Here is a 20,322-nt window from a genome sequence, read left to right as displayed (position 1 = left end):
GAGGTCTACACGGATCATCGTAGCCTTCAGTATGTCTTTACTCAGAAAGATTTGAACTTGAGACAGAGAAGATGGATGGAACTACTGAAGGACTACGACATCACCATTTTGTATCATCCGGGGAAGGCGAATATTGTGGCGGATGCTTTAAGTAGAAAAGCGGGAAGCATGGGAAGTCTAGCTCACTTGCAAGCCTCTAGACGCCCATTAGCTAGAGAGGTTCAGACTCTAGCTAACGACTTGATGATATTAGAAGTAAATGAGAAGGGAGGATTGTTTGCTTCTGTGGAGTCAAGATCTTCTTTTCTTGACAAAATTAAGGGAAAACAGTTTGATGATGAGAAACTAAGAAGAATTCAAGATAAAGTATTGTGAGGGGAGGCTAAGGAAGCACAAATCGATGAGGAAGGTGTTTTGAGAATCAAGGGAAGGGTATGCGTACCCCGCATCGATGATTTGATCAACACTATTCTGACAAAGGCTCATAGTTCAAGGTATTCTATACATCCGGGCGCAACCAAGATGTATCGTGACCTAAATCAACACTTTTGGTGGAGTAGAATGAAGCGTGACATTGTGGATTTTATTCCCAAATGTCCAAACTGTCAACAAGTAAAGTATGATCACCAAAGGCCCGGAGGAACGCTTCAGAGAATGCCCATTCCAGAATGGAAGTGGGAAAGAATTGCAATGGATTTTGTGGTTGGTCTTCCGAAGACAATGGGTAAGTATGAATCCATTTGGGTGATTGTTGATAGGTTAACTAAATCTGCTCATTTCATTCCGGTCAAGGTTACTTACAATGCAGAAAAGTTAGCCAAACTTTACATCTCGGAAGTGGTGCGATTGCATGGGGATCCACTATCCATCATATCAGATAGAGGTACGCAGTTTACTTCTAAGTTTTGGAAAACATTGCATGCAGAATTGGGTACTAGGTTGGACCTTAGTACTGCGTTCCATCCCCAGACCGATGGTCAGTCTGAGCGAACGATTCAAGTGTTGGAGGATATGCTTCGTGCGTGTGTGATAGAGTTTGGTGGTCATTGGGATAGCTTCCTACCCTTAGCGGGGTTTTCATACAACAATAGCTATCACTCAAGTATTGATATGGCCCCATTTGAAGCATTGTATGGGAGGAGATGTAGGTCTCCCATTGGTTGGTTTGATTCGTTCGAGGTTAGACCTTGGGGCACTGACCTTTTGAGGGATTCGATGGAAAAAGTGAAGTCTATTCAAGAAAAGCTTCTAGCGGCGCAAAGTAGGCAAAAAGAATATGCAGATCGAAAGGTTAGAGACTTAGAGTTCATGGAAGGTGAACAAGTCTTGTTGAAAGTTTCGCCCATGAAAGGGGTGATGCGGTTTGGAAAAAGGGGTAAACTAAGTCCAAGGTACATTGGACAATTTGAAGTACTCAAGCGAATGGGAGAAGTGGCTTATGAGTTAGCCTTGCCCCCAGGGCTGTCCGGAGTACATCCGGTATTCCATGTGTCGATGTTGAAAAGATATCATGGGGATGGAAATTACATTATCCGTTGGGATTCAGTTTTGCTTGATGAGAACTTGTCTTATGAGGAGGAGCCTGTTGCTATTTTAGATAGAGAAGTTCGCAAGTTGAGGTCAAGAGAGATTGCGTCCATCAAGGTGCAATGGAAGAATCGACCGGTTGAAGAAGCCACTTGGGAGAAGGAGGCGGATATGCGAGAAAAACACCCACACCTGTTTACAGATTCAGGTACTCCTTTTCTCCCTTGTTTTCCTTCTCTTGATCGTTCGGGGACGAACGATGGGTATATTGGTATCTAATGTAACGACCCGTTTAGTCGTTTTGAGCAACAGACTTTAATTCTGGAAAAACTGGCAGAAGCGACGGACCCCACGACGGAACGTCATGGGCACGACAGACCGTCGAGGGGGTCTCGTCCCAAAATACTTAGAAAATCTGAAATTGGGTACTAAAAATCAACTCTCTGAACTTTGTGACGGGATGGCAGGACGGACCGTCACAGGTGTGACGGACCGTCACAGACCCTTGGTGGAAATTTGGGTCTCTGAACTCTGCGACGACCTGCAGGACGGACCGTCGCAGGCACGACGGCCCATCACAGGTTGCGCAAATCCCAGGCAGAGTCGGATTTCTGGTGAAGTTTTAAGGGACGTTTTTGGACTATTCTTTACTTTATTATAGACTTCGTGGGTTTATATTAATAACTCAAATTCTTGAGGGTTAAAAGAGGTAACCCTAAGTTAATTAGCGGGGTATTATTGCCACCTTTTATTCTTAAATATATACTTAGTAGGGTAAAAGAAAGAGGGTTGAATAAGAAAAAGAAGAAAAGAACAGAAAGAGAGGGAGAAACGAACGGGAAAGAGGAGAAACGAGAAGAAGAACAAAGCTTTGGGAACTTGCTTTCTTGATTTCTAATCTTCGGTGGAGGTAGGTTATGGTTTTCATGCTTTCATAGTAAACTCTTAATAGAGAATGATATGTATTGGTGGTATTGTAAACCCTACTATATGCTTAATTGTATGTTTGCATGAATATGATTATGTGATTGTGATAAGATAAGCATGATCAAAAATATTGAATCCCAAATCTTGAAAAGAAACTTTAATATACATTATTAATGATGATGCCTTGGTATAGAAGAAGGCTTGATGAATTAAAGTAATGGGATTGAGGATGCCTTGGTATAGAGAAGGCTTGATGATTTACAAAATGATATTAGTGGATCGGAGTGTCACGTTCCAACACATAGATTTAGTGGATCGGAGTGTCACGTTCCGACACATAGATGTAGGGGATCGGAGTGTCACGTTCCGACACATGTAGGGGATCGGAGTGTCACATTCCGACACATGTAGGGGATCGGAGTGTCACGTTCCGACACATGTAGGGGATCAGAGTGTCACGTTCCGACACATAGAATTAGGGGATCGGAGTGTCACGAACCGACACAAGAGGAGGAAAGATAATGAATCTTGAAAGATGTTAATATACTCAATCTAACGAACATGATTCCCAAATGAGCATGGTATTGGGGCTTGAGTCCTCATGTGTGAATTTGATGGTACTTATTGATGACTATAGTACTTGTTGTTACATATTGAGTTTTATAGTTGATTTATGATAATACTTGATATATACTGTTCCCTATTTTGAGTTGGCCGATGATATCTACTCAGTACCCGTGTTTGTACTGACCCCTACTTTTATTGTTTTCTTCTTGTTTAATTGTGGAATGCAGAAAACGTGCCGTCATCTTCGACTCAACAGTAATTCAAGCTAGTCTTCGTCACATCGGATCTTCAGGGTGAGCTAACACTTCTAGCTTGGACTGGATCTCCTCCGTCACTCTTGATGCCTTGAACCTCCGGCACGGACTAGCTTCTTATGTATTTTTAGCTTTTAGAATACTCTTAGTTTAGTCATTTGATTGTAGATGTTCTTGTGGTGATGACTTCCAGATTCTGGGGATAATGATAAGTTTTTGAGCTATAGAAGTTGATTATTGATTTTTATTAATGAGTTTAAGTCTTCCGCATTACTTTTTGTTGTTATTACATTGAAATGTTAAGGTTAGATTGGTTGGTTCACTCACATAGGAGGGTAAGTGTGGGTGCCAGTCGCGGCCCGGATTTGGGTCGTGACATCATTTCTCCGGATCAGAGAAATCCATTTGAGGTGATGTGTGATGCGAGTGGAGTTGCTCTTGGTGTGGTATTAGGACAAAGAAGATCTTTTGGAATCACTTTTGGAAACTCAACGACTACTGGAAATGACTCAAGAGTTGGAGTTTCAAGTCTAAAATCCTTAGCCCGAACTAGATGATATAGATAAACCTTAGATATAATCTTTCTGGCCTTAAGGTAAGAAATAAATCGACTCATAGGCGCTAAGCTACTACACTTCCATTTTAAGATTGTTTCATCTGGAAACTGAAAACGAACAATCCTAATTCTACAATCGACTGAGACATAACATGAGTGTAACCAATCCATACCTAGAATTACATAGAAGTATATCATTTCTAGCTCTACTAGATATGCTGAGGTGACTCTCTGAGAGACTGTGACAGGGTCGACCCACTCCAACCAGCCATCAATTTAGTAGTCTTAGTTTCACGACTTCTCTCTCGAGAAAGACGTAAACACATAAATAAACTTATATTTGCAACTAAAAATTTATTAAATTCATCCACAACTACTAAATCAACTCACAAGTAAACTACAATTAGTCTATCAGCTAGCAAGACCCAACAACAATCTTAACCCATATTCACAAAATCAAACCCCAAGAATTAGAGGTTTAAACTAGATATCAAGAGATAGAAATTATACTAAAATGATCTTGAATTCAAATGAGTATGAATACTTTATTTTTATAAAAGGACAAGAATGAATAACCCAAAAGGCCCAAGTTCAAATCCTTGGAGATGAAACACTTTCGGTCTTCAATTTCTTCTCCAAAAACCTCTCAAACTTAGATCTCAAAAAGTTATAAAAATATATAAAAATTTAGTAGAAGTTTGATAATAATTGATACCATGATAAAACACTTAACAAGTATTTATAGTTTTCACATATATGTGCTGCAGTGGATAATTCAGCATAGTAAGTTGAATCACCGAACAATTAGGCGATTCGCCCACCGTTGTCTTGCGCTTAATCCAAATATCTTTGTGCTATGTATCGATAGGCGATAAGGTACTAATTTGTGAAACTTATCGGTGATGCATCGAATCTTCTCTTTCTCACTGATTTGATCCTTTCCTTCAAGGCTAAGCACACATGTTCAAAGGGCGATATGTAGATCTATCGGCGAGTCGCCAAGTGGACTCAGCGTCCTTAGACCTTCATTTCTTCTCTCTTTTCATCCTATTTGCTCTGTTTTGCCAATTAGTGTCCATGATTTGCCTTAAACTCAAAATACCCAAAACCAAGGTTATCCATAAGTAGTTGAGAAAAAATAATCATTTAAGGACACTATTTCTATCAAAATATAGTCCTAAATGAGTCCAATATGTGGACTCATCAACACCACAAATTTAAACTTTTATTTTACCTCAAGTAAAACTCAAGTTTAGAAATTCAAAAAGGATGTCTCAAACATAGCTATGCAAGATTCAATCAGAATGTACACAACAATACTCAATTTACTTATGCAAGGATCAATTGTGTACCCAAACATTCAAGTTGTGACACACCATTACCAAATATTCTCAAGCTCACTATACTTGCTTAAAATTCAAGTTCAAGCTCTACAAAAATGTTAACATGCCCTCACACAAATGATGATTCCCTTGTCACACACATGATGGATAGTAATTAATATTACGGGAAAAAATACAATGATCACTCTCACAAAGAAGAACACAATGTGTGCTTACACCCATAGGTTTGTCCTTATTTTCCTATCAACTTTTGTTTCAGCTTTCTCAAGATCAAAAAAGTCTTTATAAGGCTTGAAATGGAGCTGAATGCAAATGTATGATGATTTAGGCTCAGTGAATATGCTTCTAATGAAATGTGGTGCTCACAATACTTCCTTTCATTTCCTTAATCCATTCATTAGTGATTATACGTCATCCCTTTATTCACTTTCCATGATGTGCCGCGAACCCTTTTTTCCTTCTTGCAACTTTAAAATTTATTTCACAACTTCTCTTTTTTCATTCCTTTTCTTTTTCTCTATCTTTTTATATGCAGGGCTCCATTTATCTCAACACAATGGATGGACAGGATCTTTTTTCACTTTGTTTACTTACATTCTCTTTTTATCACACCCCAACTTAGACTTTTTGCCTAAGCTGGTGATTCTATTAAGCACAAGTCAAGAGGATTATAGGTAAAGGTTTAAGAGAGGTTATGTTTTTTTCATGTTTCTTCCAAATAATGGTAAGGATCAAAAGGTGTTCAAGAGGGGTTCACACAGTCACAAGGTAGGTCACAAAGAGGTATATGTCAAATCGGCTCACACTCTATGAAGTTTCCTTAGAACATATCAAGACAAAGTCTTACTTAATCAACTAGACAAATGAGACAAATTCTAGGTGTTTTCATGCATGGTTTAAGGTTAGCTTATCTCACAAGGCATCGACACTAAAGTCAAACAAGACTCCACACTTTTGCTAGTGTGCAATGTTCATTGCACGAGAATTGATTTTACAATTGGCTACTCACAACGAGATGCAAAGATTTCACATATTCATTTGGACTCTTTGTAGTCCTATATTCATGTTCGTTCGCTTGCGAGAACTACTTAAGTCATCGGTTTTGACCAAAATTGAAACTTAAATTTGCCTAAAAACAATCATGTTTTCAAGTATATATAAAAGATGACAAAAATTTATGAAAAATTTAAAAATTTTAGAAGGGTCAAAATCATTTTGCAATTATAACCAAAAGGGATCCATGAGCTCAAACATCCACAAAAACTGATAACATAATTCGTTTAAACAAAACAATCCAAATATAAATACAAAAGAAAAATAAAAATAGTAGTCGCACAAAAGGTGGGACTTACCCTACCACAATTAAAAAAAGCATTTGTCCTTAAATGCAAGTAATAAAAGTATCCTGAATATAATCTAGAGACAAGACATCATAACAGATTAGAAGGTAAAGAGGGGATCATGTCTATGTAGCCTCTCTGTCTGTTGGGGTCTTAGTGCCTAGTGTGTATATCTCAATTTGGGTATCAGTGACTTTTGTTGCTTCGGCCTCTATTTCTCCAAAAATGTTTGATTTGATCATATTATCCACATTGTGGCTTCTTTAAAGGCATGTATTGCATTCATAAACCCTTGAGCCCACGAAGGGACAATAGGCTCATCCTCCTCTTGGAACTGCCTTCCTTCTGCTTGCTCTGTGCTTTCCCTGCACTCTTCGTGAAATTTTTCTCCCTTACGTGTCTGGGAAGCATGCTTCTCCCTGTGGTTTTTGGTCTGGCCATATCAATAACATATTGGAATAAATTAAGAGAAAATCAAATATCAACACAAAAAGTCCAATGCATACAGACTGGCCCTTTTCGGTGAATCGCCGATTACTTTCGGCGTGCAAAGAGTTAGTTTGCCTAAATTCAAAGTGAAATAATGGTTTCATGGAATAGACTAAAGAGCGATCAAACCTACTTTCGGCGAGTCGATGAATTCTTTCGATGAACTTAGTCTTCTAGCCAAAAGTCACAAACTCGAATAACAAGTTAATATGAAAATAAGGGTGAGATAGGGATCTTAGGCAAATCGTCGAGTGGTTAGGCAATCTCAGCCTAACATGCCTATTTTCAACTCATCTTCTCAAGTTAGATTCCCACTTCCTGAAAATGAAATCAAAGAATGCTATTGCTAAATTAGACTTATACCCGTAGCACCAGTCATCCCGAGACACTCATAATTTCTCCCAATTTTGTCAAATTTGACCATTTGACGACAACATTCCTTGAGATCGGTGTCACCCATTCTGTCATTGAACAACCTAAGTAATTTAGTGAAAGCATATGCAACCTAGACTTGCCTAATCAATTCAATAATAAGCAAGTACAACCCAATAAACAATATGATAAGCCCAACTTTGGATAAGAGAATAAAATTTTCAAAATCATATCTGGGTTTTGGTAAACCAACCTTTTATGCTGAATGATGAGCTTTGTAATTATAGGAGGAAATGTAATACCACGTTCGAGAACTAATTGATGACTAAATACCAAGAATTAAAAGATAATGAAAATACTTACTAAGCGCCGATTTTCGAAATTTGAAACAAAAGAGAAATGAAAATTTTCTAATCTTTGAATCGATTGGGCTTTAAAACAGTCCAGTTTTATCCAATTCTACGATAGTACTCATGATCACCGAGTTACTAGGCATCACGCTGAGTTGTTGCTTGCCTTGCCATGTTTTACAAATGCTAATTTAAGGTTGTCTTGAGTCTAATGGTGGTGTAGTTCGGGGTCACCGAACACTTTGGAGATTCACGGAATGGTCATATAGCTTGTCAATCTACAATTTTTTATCACTCTCTACATTTCAACCTGCAAAATCAATACACTATTATTTCTATAATAAATAAAAAAATTTAATAGTTTTGGGTTGCCTCCCAAATAGCGCCTTAATTAATGTTGTGGCACGACGCTTGTTCTTTTTGATCTTTATTATTAGGGTTGGACCTAGTGTCACTAGGTATCCTTAGTAGATAATTTGAGTGAATCTGAGTCACTACAAAGCGCATGAGTGTCTTGATTAGGTTGAGAGATCTAGAATGAGAGTCAATCATTAGATTCAATGCTTCAATATTCTCTTTCATGTCTTCCAACACTCGATCTTGAACAATTCATGAGGATTTTTAGTCACTAAGAGTAAATTACCATACTGTTGCCCCAACCCCATTATAAGTCTTAGAAAGTTCTTTTTTATCTTGAGTAAGTCGAACCAAAGTTGATCGAAAAATAAGTGCAAACCTATGGGTGAAAACATACATCGTGTTTCTCTTTGTGAGTGTGAGCGTTGCATCTGATTCCTGGTCTTAAATAGATTATACCATGTGTGTGAATATGAAATAATTCTTCGTGTCATAAGGGAACTTTAACTTGCATTAGTATCAATTATTGTGAACTTGAGAATATTTGGTAATGGTGTGTCACGACTTGAATCTTTGAGTAGACCATTGATCCTTGCTTAAATAGTATGAGTCTTGTTGTTTATGTTCCTGATTGATTCTTGTTTAGCACTATTTTAGACCTCCTAATTGAAACTAAACTTGAATTTTCCTTGAAGGCAAGTAAAAGTTTATGTTGGAAGTGTTGATGAGTCCACAAGTTCGACTAATTTAGGGATTTATTTTGATAGAAATAGTATCCTCAAATGCTTATTTAGCCTCAATATCTGATGAAAACTCTAAGTTTCAGGTATTTGAAGCTTTATTGAAAGCATGGGCAGTTACGTGGAAAAGAGAACAAAAAGGATAAAAATAATAAAGAAATTGACGCCTAAGCATCGCCAAGTACACTTGGTGAGTCGCCAAAGGGACGTACTCTACCCTTTGTTCCAGCAAGAAAAACCATGAAGGAAATGGATGCAAAATGTAATGAAAATGTAATAAAGAAGCAATCAGTGCTTTCTTGAACAATTTTGTGAAGCAATTCTATACCGTCCAATGGTGCAGAATATGAAGATGTTGAAGGCAAGCACAAAATGATGATGAAACAGAAGAAGGGTGAGTTCTGAGTCATTTGGTGAACTTGACTTATTTTAGCAAATGATCCGCTGAAGCTCTTAATATGAAAGTTATAAATAGTATCCTTAGTTATTATTTTAAATAGATTGAAGATTATCATGATTTCCACTTTATAGAATATTGATTTCCTTGTATTTTCTCTCAATTCTAGGGTTTGATTTAATTGTGCTCCATAGCAAACGTTTGCAAGAAAATTGTCAGGCGCCTCTCTCTCAAATATCTCGCTCGCCACTCTCCTCCAATCTCTCGCTCGCTTCTTCACTTTTTATACAAACACAAGTGTAAAAAAATTGTTTCTAATTGTATAAAGAAGAGAAAATTGTATAAATACATATATTTTTGTTTCCCTCTCTCCCCTCTTCCAGATCTCACTCGCCATCCTCCCAAATTTCGCCCGCCACCCTCGCCTTTCTCACTTATAAAAACAGAAGCGAAATGTATAAATTGTGTTTCTGTTTTTATAAAGCGTGAGAAAACTGTATATACACATGCAAGTACATTTTTTTTTGTTTTATACACTCATAATTATACAATAAAAATACTCTCCTTCTCAGTTTCTTTTGTCTTTCTCTCTTTCTCATTTTATACAATTTTCAAACTGTATCTAATTTCTCTCTTTCTCGTTTTATACAATTCTACTCAATTGCATATTCCTTGTCAAGTCTCTTTTGTCTTTCTCTCTTTCTTATTTTATACAAATTCAAATTGTATATAATCGTTCTATACACTTATAATAATACAATTCATTTTATACACTTTGTTTTTATACAGTTCTCTGCCCAAGTGTCTTTCTCTTTCTTGTTTTATACACTTCGTTTATACAATTTGCTTCAACTGTATATCTATAGCGAATTATACTGCTTTCATGTTTGCTATAGAGCGCAATTATGTAAACTTTGTTATAGCATACAAATACAAAATTTTTATTTGCTATATGTGAAAGTTATTATGCAAACTTTGCTATAGCATACAAATATAAATTTTTTATTTGCTATATGTGAAAGTTGCCCATTAAAAAACACTCAAAAATGATATCAGCCAAAATACTATTACGTTCTTTAAAAAAATTAACAACTAAAAAGGAGGAATGAAGAACCAAAATAGGAGATTGATACTATTAATTTGGAGACTCATAATAACTAAAATAATGACCAGTTAATTGAGAGAAAATGAGGGTATTGATATTCTACCAATTATAGAATATTATGATTAAGAAAAAAAGATATTATTAATTAATTGATAAAATTATTTTAATTTCCATTTTTTATTTATTTTATTAATATATTATTTGTTGGATACTGTTAGAAATCTAATGTCACATCTTTTGAAAATTAGAAAGTCTTGTTAGAATCAGTAATATCCACTCTTAAATATATTATTTAATAAATTTATTTAAATCTCAACTATTTTTTAACCAATATTTGCTCTAATGGAAGAGATAATAGGGATGACAATTAGGGCAGCGCGGGGCGAAAAAACTCTAAACGAGTTGGGGCAGGGTAAAATTTAAATGGGGTGAGGAGTTGGAGGTTAAGGCAAAAATTATGTTTCATAAAAATTTAAGGGAAATTTTATATAAGTTTTACTATTATAGGAGCTAATTATTTATATATATTTTAATTTATAATATTATGTAACTTATTAAATTTTTGGTGTCTCTAGATTCGTCCAGATACATGAAGTCAAAATTACTGTAGTTTTTTCTATATTCATTATATCCAAGTGGATTCACATGTATCTAGCATACATAAAAAATCTCGTTTGTCACTTCTCCCATGTATCTGGTATTCCAGATACATGTGAACCACTCCATGTACATAAAAAAAATATATATCTAGTGTAATTCGCATGTATTTGATATAAACATGAATCTCGCTCGTCTTCCCTTCCCTATCTCGCTCATATCTTCCTATTTTTGTGTATCTGATAGACAAAATTCATGTATTTAAGTAAGATATGCAACATTTTAAGTGTAGTTAATAATAGTATATGTGGTAATGAAAATGTTTAATTATGTAGTTTTTCAATATTTAATGGAGCATAGTAGGGCAGGTCAATTTATTAGTACTCCTTCCAAGTTGTTCTTCCCACTACGAATCCTCCATCTTTCTACTAGGATGTTACTACTGTCATTTTGTGTATCAAAGCTCTAATAAAACAGTTCACACCATTTCAAACTCATCTCTATTTTATTCTCAATTCTCTATATTTGGAGAGTAAAATAAAGAATGAACACTCCAATTCAACTCTATATTACTATCTATTCTTCATATTTAGATATGTGAATAGTAGCTCTTCGAATTTGAAAAATTACTATACACTCTCGATTTCATTTTTTGAGTATTTTATTATTATTTCTTTAACTTTCTAATTAATATATTAGTTTACATATAATTTTATTAATTACATATTTATTTCTTCTTAAATGTAATATTGTTATAAACACATTTTGTGTTATAATCAATTTATAATTATGTGGAGTCCTTTTAGGATATGGTTAGGAATCCTACTTGGGGACCAAGTTATATTTTCCTATAAATTAAGGATTTTCCTTCATTGTAAATAAGGTGTATGAATCTTGAATATACTTCAAGATGAGTAAGAAGTCTTTTCTCTTCTCCCTACTTTATTCTTCTTCTAAATTCATATAGCTTCAAAACAAGTTATTAGCACGAATGTTTTATTCTTAAAATATTACAAAGATGGAAAAAGTGGGAAAGAGATCTTGCATAAGTTATGCAATAAGGTTCTTATATCTTCAAGGTATGATTTATCTTTTGTGTTATAATTATTTATGTAACAGATCTGGAGGTACCATCTAAAGTAAGTATTTAAAGAGACTTATCGACTTTCTATACGTTTAATTTTAACCGACTGGAAAAGAATTTCTTAATTTATTTTAATAAAATTAAATAAGCACAATTTAGTGAGAGGTATTTTTCAATCTTTATATGAGGTATGTGATCTATTAAACTAAGTCTATTAACTGTTAATGTTGATCACAAGAAATCAATAGTCTCAAATTTGTGTGTAATTATAATATATAATCATATCAATTAGCATCGAAAGTGATAAAATTGCAATTATTTTCAAAGGTTTGAGGTTGAGCCTCATTGTGGGTAAGACAATGAGTTTAAGTTATATCGCACCAAAAGAACAAGACGGTGGATTTACGTCCAATCGCACTAAGAAGGTAAGACATCAGGAGTCTTGATGCTTTCTGATGAAAGATGTTGGGTTCAAGTCCCTCGTTGATTTATGGCATAAGACGTTGGGTTTGAGTCTCAATGCACCATATTGATGATATAATGGTGACTAAGAGAAATAATGAGTTTTTGATAAAATTAGTCATAAAATATATCTCGTTGAAGCATATCCATTCCCCGAAGTGAATGTCTAATTATGTGTTATAAACATATTTGTGCTACAGTGAATGTTTGAATTATATGGAGTTCTTTTAGGATATGATTTGGAATCCTACTTGGTGACCAAGTTAGATTTCCCCTATAAATTAAGGGTTTTCCTTCATTGTAAATAAGATCTATGAATCTTGAATATACTTCAACATGAATAAGAAGTCTTTTCTCTTCTCCCTACTTTATTCTTCTTCTAAATTCATATCGTTTCCATAACAATATAATATTTTAAACATATAATATTTAATAGGGAAAATACATAAAATTCCCCTCGAACTTGTCCCTAAAACTTATTTTAATACTGTCACTTTACGTATATTTAAATACCCCCTTAAACAACTTATAAGTGAATTAAATATCACCTTAAAGGCTGACATGGCAAATACAAAATTTCTAAGCGCATAAATAGCATAAAATGAAAAAGAAAAGATAAGTGGGTCCCACATTGTCTTCTTTCGGCAACATGTACCATCTCTGCTTTCCTTTAGAAATGTTTTACCATCCCTCTTTGATTCCAGTTTCCATCGCCAAACTTCACCCCAACCCTTATCGTTTAAAGCTCTTGCAAGAGATCAGCCGCCGTGAAACTACCAAATCTTGTTAAGAAATTTCACCAAACTACGGACAAAGTCATACCCTTTTCTGGCTTTCTTCCATTCTACTCTTTTCTTTTTATTTGCTATCATTTTTTTTGCTTTTCAGGCGACTCGTCATCAGTTGAGCCTTCTATAACAATAATAAGTCCGATGATTGGCATCGAAGCAGTTGTTGGTTGTCATTAGAGCAAGCATGGTTATTAAGATCTTTCAAAAACTTGCAAATAAAAATATGAAAAAATAATAAGTTAACAACAAAAATGAAATTGAAAATAAAATTTGTCAACAGTATGAGCCAGAGTAGCACCAACAAATCCAGCTCCAACGATGATTATAATTTTTTTAATACTGTCGTTATAGCATTAGCCGGTGTATAGTCATTTCACCATTTCACACAATGTTCGTTAAATTATTAAAAATTATGTTGTGGATGTTGAATTTTTGCGAAGGGTAACAATTGCTTTTGTATTGTATTGTATTGATTATTGATATAATGAAAAATATTGACAATGAAGAAGATGAAGTCAACAGTGAAAATGAGAAAAAAATATGGAAAAGAAAAAAGAAATGAAATTAAATTTGTTCATAATCAGATGCGTTATATACGTGTCATTGAGGTGGCGCTTACGTGGCACGAGTGTACATCACCACCCTATTATGAAACTGGAATTGTATGTGTAAGGTGGTATTTAATTCATTTGAAAGTTGTTTAAGGGGGTATTTAAACATCCGTAAAGTTATGATGCTAAAGCGAGTTTTACGGACAAGTTTAAAGGGGATTTGATGTATTTAGTCTATTTAATATATATTATTTCATCCCAAATTAATAGTATTTTAAATTTTTTTAACTTATGGTCGATAATATAATTTGACTTTATTATTAATTTTTACTAAAAGAATACACAAAATTAAAATGATAAGATGAAAATTTAAGGAAAATGCACAAGTACCCCCCCCCTCCCAGACTATGACTGAAATTTTAGAGGCACACCTTAACTATTCTAAGGTCCTATTCCCCTCCCCCCCCCCCCCCCACCAACTTATTTTTTGTAATTTTGTTCACCTTTTTTGCTTACGTGGCATCCAAATATCTCTTACGCGATCCAATTGTGTGGAGTCAGAGTGTGTCATGCAAGACAAAAGGTGTATAAAATTATAAAAAAAAATATGTTCGAGAGGGGGGGAGGGGGAGTAATATGACCTTAGTTTAGTTAAGGTGTGCCTTTGAGATTTTGGTCATATCCTGGGGATTACTTATGCATTTTTCCAATATTTAATTTAAAAATACAACACATAATATGATAATTTAATTCAAGATAACAATACAATACAATACATAACATAATAATTTAAATGCAAGATAACATAAAATACAATACATAGCAGAATAATTAATTCGCGATGAAACAAGAATCAAATCAAAAGATGTTGAACGTGTATTTGGAGTTCTGCAAAACGTTTTCCAATTATTCCAATACTATCACGTTTTTGGAGAAAGAAAGTGATACATGATATAATGACTACATGCATTATACTTTATAACATGATAACTGATAATCAACGTGATCCTAATGCACCAATTCAAGATGTCGTAGAGGCTTCAACTCTAAGGACGAAAACGGTGCTAGATGAAAATCTTTGGTTTAAACAACTTCTAACTAGACATAAAAAAAATAAGGACAAAACTGCTCATTTGAACTGCCTAATGCATTATAGAGCATTTTTGGGAACAACGTAATAATTTCAAAAATGAGTGTTTATGTAATTGCATTTCACTTTTATTTGAATTTGTTCATTGATGATGATATTTTCTTCCAATTTATGTTATTAAAATTTACAATAAAATATAATTTTATATTAAATAAAAAAATTTATCACATGAAAATTAATAAAGTTAATGAAGTAAGAAAATAAGAATGAAATAGAAATAATAATATAATATCGAGGAGAAAGAATTAAAAATTTTCTAGAGAGTAAAATAAAAAATTGAGTTAAAGTTGATTGTCTGAAAAAATAAAAAACTCTAAATTTAGAAAGAAACAGAATGTAGGATTGAAGATGCCCTAAATAAGAAAAGTATATTGAAGAATAGATGAAGCTAGATGTTCCAATCTTGGATAGATTAGGGTGGGAATGAAGTGTTCTAAAACTGCTAAATCACGCTCCACTTTTTCTTTGGATTAAATCACCCTCTTCGCATAAGACGGCAAACAGAACAATGCAGAGTGTATTATTTTATACAGTGTATTAAAATTGGTATCAATTAGTAAGTTTAGTATAGTATGTATAAATATTTTACGGTATGAAATAAGTATGTATTTGATAACCATTTTTATTTAGAAACTTAAATATATAAGATGTTAATTGTAAACAGTAAAATGTTTTCAAACAGAAACTTATTATCCACTTCATGCAAATTCATACAAAAAAAAATATAAAAAAACTCATATTCAAAAAAATAAAAAGCTTATTTAATATTTTTGGAAAAAAACACACCAGAAATTGATATCAACAAAAACATTATTACGTGATAATTCTTTAAAAAAATGACAAGTAAAAAGGAGGAAGGATGAACAAAAATAGGAGATTGATATTATTAATTAGGAGATTGATAAGAATTAAAATAACGACCAATAAATTGAGGCAAAATTGAGATTGTTATAAATTTATTGAGTTAAACGGATTGTCCATTAAGCTTATCATAAACTTATCCTTATCATGGATATATATTCCCAATGTGATATGAACCTTTTTGGAATAGAAATGTAACTAGTAATGTGACATTAAACATGGTGAACTTTTGGTTGATTTATGTACCTATAAATAGAGATATCATTCATCATTGTAACATACACTTGAATAAAAGAAAGTCTTCTCTTCCATCCTACTTCTCTTGTCTTCGTCTATTTATATTTATATTGCCATGAGCTTGATTTTATAACACGTTATCAGCACGAGTCTCTAGCCAATTGAGAGTGAGTTTTAGTTTTTCTTTAACTCATGTTTTGGTTGATCTCGTTATGAGAATCAAGGTATTATTCTCATAAAATGAGGTATGTATTTTCTAAAATATTTTATGATTTAGAATAAAATAGTATCCAGTCACTAACAATTATCAGGAACCAAAGGCATATACAACTATTGGTTGAATATGACATGCTATACAAAACTTCTTAAATGGAAGATGGTATATATAAAATTTTAATAGCATGAGTTTGAATATTACTTTGATTGTTTTGAAAGACTCAAAGGGTAAGTCATATTATACTTCGCTCTATTATACCGTTGGTTAAGGGTAAGATGATGGATTCAAGTTTCATCGCACCAAAAGGTTAAGACATCAGGTTAAAGTCTGGATGCACCATAATGAAAAAAATGTTTGAGGGTAAGACGGTAGATTCATGTTCTATCGCACCAAGAGGATAAGACATCAATTTGAATTTTGGTGCACCATAATTGGGTTCAAGTCCCATAGAATTATGGAGTAACACGCCTTATATGGGTAAGACATTGAGTTTGAGTCAATGCACCATTGTGATGATAAAACGATGACTAAGGCAAAAATAATATATTTTTAATGAAAAATATTGAAATTTGTCTCATGAATTTGCTCCATTCCCTAAAACAAATGTGGTAGCAGTATATGATAAGTTTGAAATTTGTCCACCTGCTCCATTCTATTATACAAATGTGATTGCAGTAAATAATAAGTCTGAAAGATGACAACTGATTGAATGTATGAATAAGGGCGTGGATGAACAAAATTATAAGTCATCAATATGGCTAAATGAAGAACACTATGGGTTCTCCAAAGAGTCCTTCAAAATGTGAAGGTAATTTTTATTATCAAAATGGTATGAAAGGTCATTGGGCTTGCGATCTTGTCGACCCAATATTTGATAAGTTTTATAAATCCTCCATCAAAATAAAAGAATATAAAGTGGTGGTGCACTTTACTTTCAAAGTGATGTTGAGATCTGTCATGGAAATATGATGAATTTTAATGCCATGACAATGTGTTTATAATGAAAATTTATGAAGTACATATAAATGATTAGTCCATTCCTTGAAGAGAATGTGACATGTGATGAGTATCGCGAATGCTCGACAATTTTATAAATGGGTCAAGATATGTAAAATCATTATGGGTTGGATATATGCCACAACTCATCTCTATGGAAGGTTTGAGAAAAAATGATATATGTCACGTCTCATCTCTATGGGAAGTTTGAGAGAAATAAATAAATTTTATTTGTCATGAATGGTCAATGGTCGTGTGCATTTATACGTCATGGATTTATGGTATGTTTATTATGAACTACCGAAAGGGCCAAAAGAAAGAAGTAATTCTTGCCTATAAAGGTTGTAGTCATGATCAAATATGTTGTGTGACAATACAAATTGGTCATTTGTTATGTACCTATGGTACAACAAATTAAAGCAAGAAATATGTCTTGATTGTAATAATTTTGACCATGACAATAACAATACAGTTTTCTCCTTGAAGGAGATGTTCACCATATAGATGGCGTCATGAAATATGTGATAGTACACATAAATTAATTACATGCTCTAACGAGTTCTGATATTGAAAAAAGAATAATATTAGGGTATGATTGTAGTAAGTCTCAAAAGAAATCTTTTAAGTTTCGAATGAATTGAGAAGGAATATTGAGACTATAAATTATGATAAGGTCAGAATCTGAAATTTTTTATTATAGTTGTGTATTTTGATGACTTGAATGTCATTAGCACTCTTAAAGAGCTTCCAAAAGTTGTTGAGTGTTTTAAAGGGTGAAAAGGTCTTGGTAAGACAGAATGTTGTCTTGACCTACAGATTGAAAAATTGACAAATAAAATATTTGTCCATCAATCAACATACACAGAAAACTTTTGATGTGATTTTTATATAGATAAATCACATTTATTGAGTACCCCAATGATTATGAGATCGTTTGAAATAAATGACGATTCATTTTGATCTTAAGAGAAGGATGAAGAGCTTCTTGGTGATGAAACTTCATATTTTAGTGCAATGAGGGTACTAATGCAACTTGCTAACAATAATCGACCAGATGTCTGTTTTGCAGTAAATTTACTGACAAGATTCGGTTCCTCCACAACAAAAGGACATTGAAATGGTGTTATGTATATACTTGAATATCTTTGAAGGACCATAGACATGGTTTCATTCTATTCCGGAGAATTCAAGTCAGATATGATTGGTTACACAGATGCTGAATATTTATCTGATCCCCATAAACCACAATCTCAAACATGCTATTTGTTTGCATATGGAGGCACAATAATATCATGGTGATCAATGAAGAAAATGTTGCTACTCAGAAATAAAAGCCCTTCATGAAACAAGTCGAGAGTGCGTCTGGTTGAGATAAATGACTCACCATATTCAAGAAATATGTGATTTTTCTTTTAAAAAGAATATACCAATTACAATGTACGAAGATTTGAGACATCATTGCAAGAAATTAAGTGATATTTTAATCAGCGGAGTATAATACGCATTGCACTCTTTTTCCCTTGACAGAGGTTTTGTCCCACTGGGTTCTCCTGGCAAGGTTTTTAATGAGGTAACAAATAGTGCGTATCAGAAGATATATGTACTCTTTTTCCTTCACTAGAATTTTTTCCCACTGAGTTTTTTTCCTAGTAAGGTTTTAACGAGGCACATTATCTATGGACATCCAAGGGGGAGTGTTGTAAATCTATTGAATTAAGTGGATTGTCCATTAAGCTTATCATAACTTATCCTTATCATGGATATATATATTTCCAAGGTGATATGAACCTTTTTGGGATAGAAATGTATCCAGTAATGTGACATTAAACATGGTGACCTTTTGATTGATTTATCTACCTATAAATAGAAATATCATTCACCATTGTAACATACACTAGAATAAGAAAAAAGTTTTCTCTTCCATCTTACTTCTCTTGTCTTCATCTCTTTATATTTATATTTATATTGCCATGAGCTTCATTTTATAACATAGATATTGATATTCTATCTGTTATAGAATACAATAACTAAGGAGAAGATATTACTAATTAGTTTATTAAAATTATTCTAATGTATTTGCCATTTTATGTCTATTAATTTATCATTTGTTAGAAATCTAATGATATATATTTTGGAACTTAGTTTGTCTTGTTAAAAATAGTAGTAATATCCACTCTTAAATATGTTATTTGTTAAATTTACCTGATTCTCGACTATTCTTTAACCAATTTTTGCTCTAATGGAAGAGATAATATGGATGACCATTAGGGCAGAGTGGGGTGGTGAAAACTCTTAACGAGGCGGGGCATGGGAGCATTTAACATGGAGGGGGTGATAGGTGAGGGCAAATGTAATGACCCATAAAGTCAATTTGAAATTTCTTCTAAAGTTATAGTTTTACCCTTTCAATAGTTGCCCCGAGTAATTTTATGATCAGTCGGTAAAGTTGATTTGAGAATTTCAACTATTTGATAACTACGATTATTTAATGGATGGATATACATTAAATAATTTATTCATTTATTCAATGGTTAATGGGCTAAGTCAAAGTGTTAAATTAATACCCTATATTAACCCATATATATATATAAAGAGTTAGTGAGATGTAACTTCTATTTTATTGTAACATGAAAAAAAAGCGACATAAGCTTCGAAGACGAGCCACGAGTAAAATTCTATCTACCCTTTTTCATTTTTTTCTTATCAATTATTAATGTTTGATAGGGAAATAGTAACAGTTAGAGGATAGGCATTAATGGGTTTAAAAAAAATTGGAGTTATAAGGGTAGGTTATTTTATTTAGTTTTATTTATAATTTGTTGATTTAGGGGACAAGATACGCATGCCCTCATTAATTAGTGATCACATCCTTTTCCATTTGAGAAATTAAAATTTGAAAAGATTCTCAGATGATTTGTACGTATAATTGGATGATTGCTTGGGTTCTCGATTCAAGTTACTGAATGTAATTTAACGATAATTTAGGGTTCAATCTTGTTTTAGTTAATTGTTATAATTGCTTTATAAAGTTTTATCTTATTTTTGATACATT

The sequence above is a fragment of the Solanum lycopersicum genome, chromosome 4 (genome assembly GCF_036512215.1).
Source record: "Solanum lycopersicum chromosome 4, SLM_r2.1".
In the NCBI taxonomy this organism is placed as follows: Eukaryota; Viridiplantae; Streptophyta; class Magnoliopsida; order Solanales; family Solanaceae; genus Solanum; species Solanum lycopersicum.
This window is presented reverse-complemented; position numbering follows the sequence as displayed.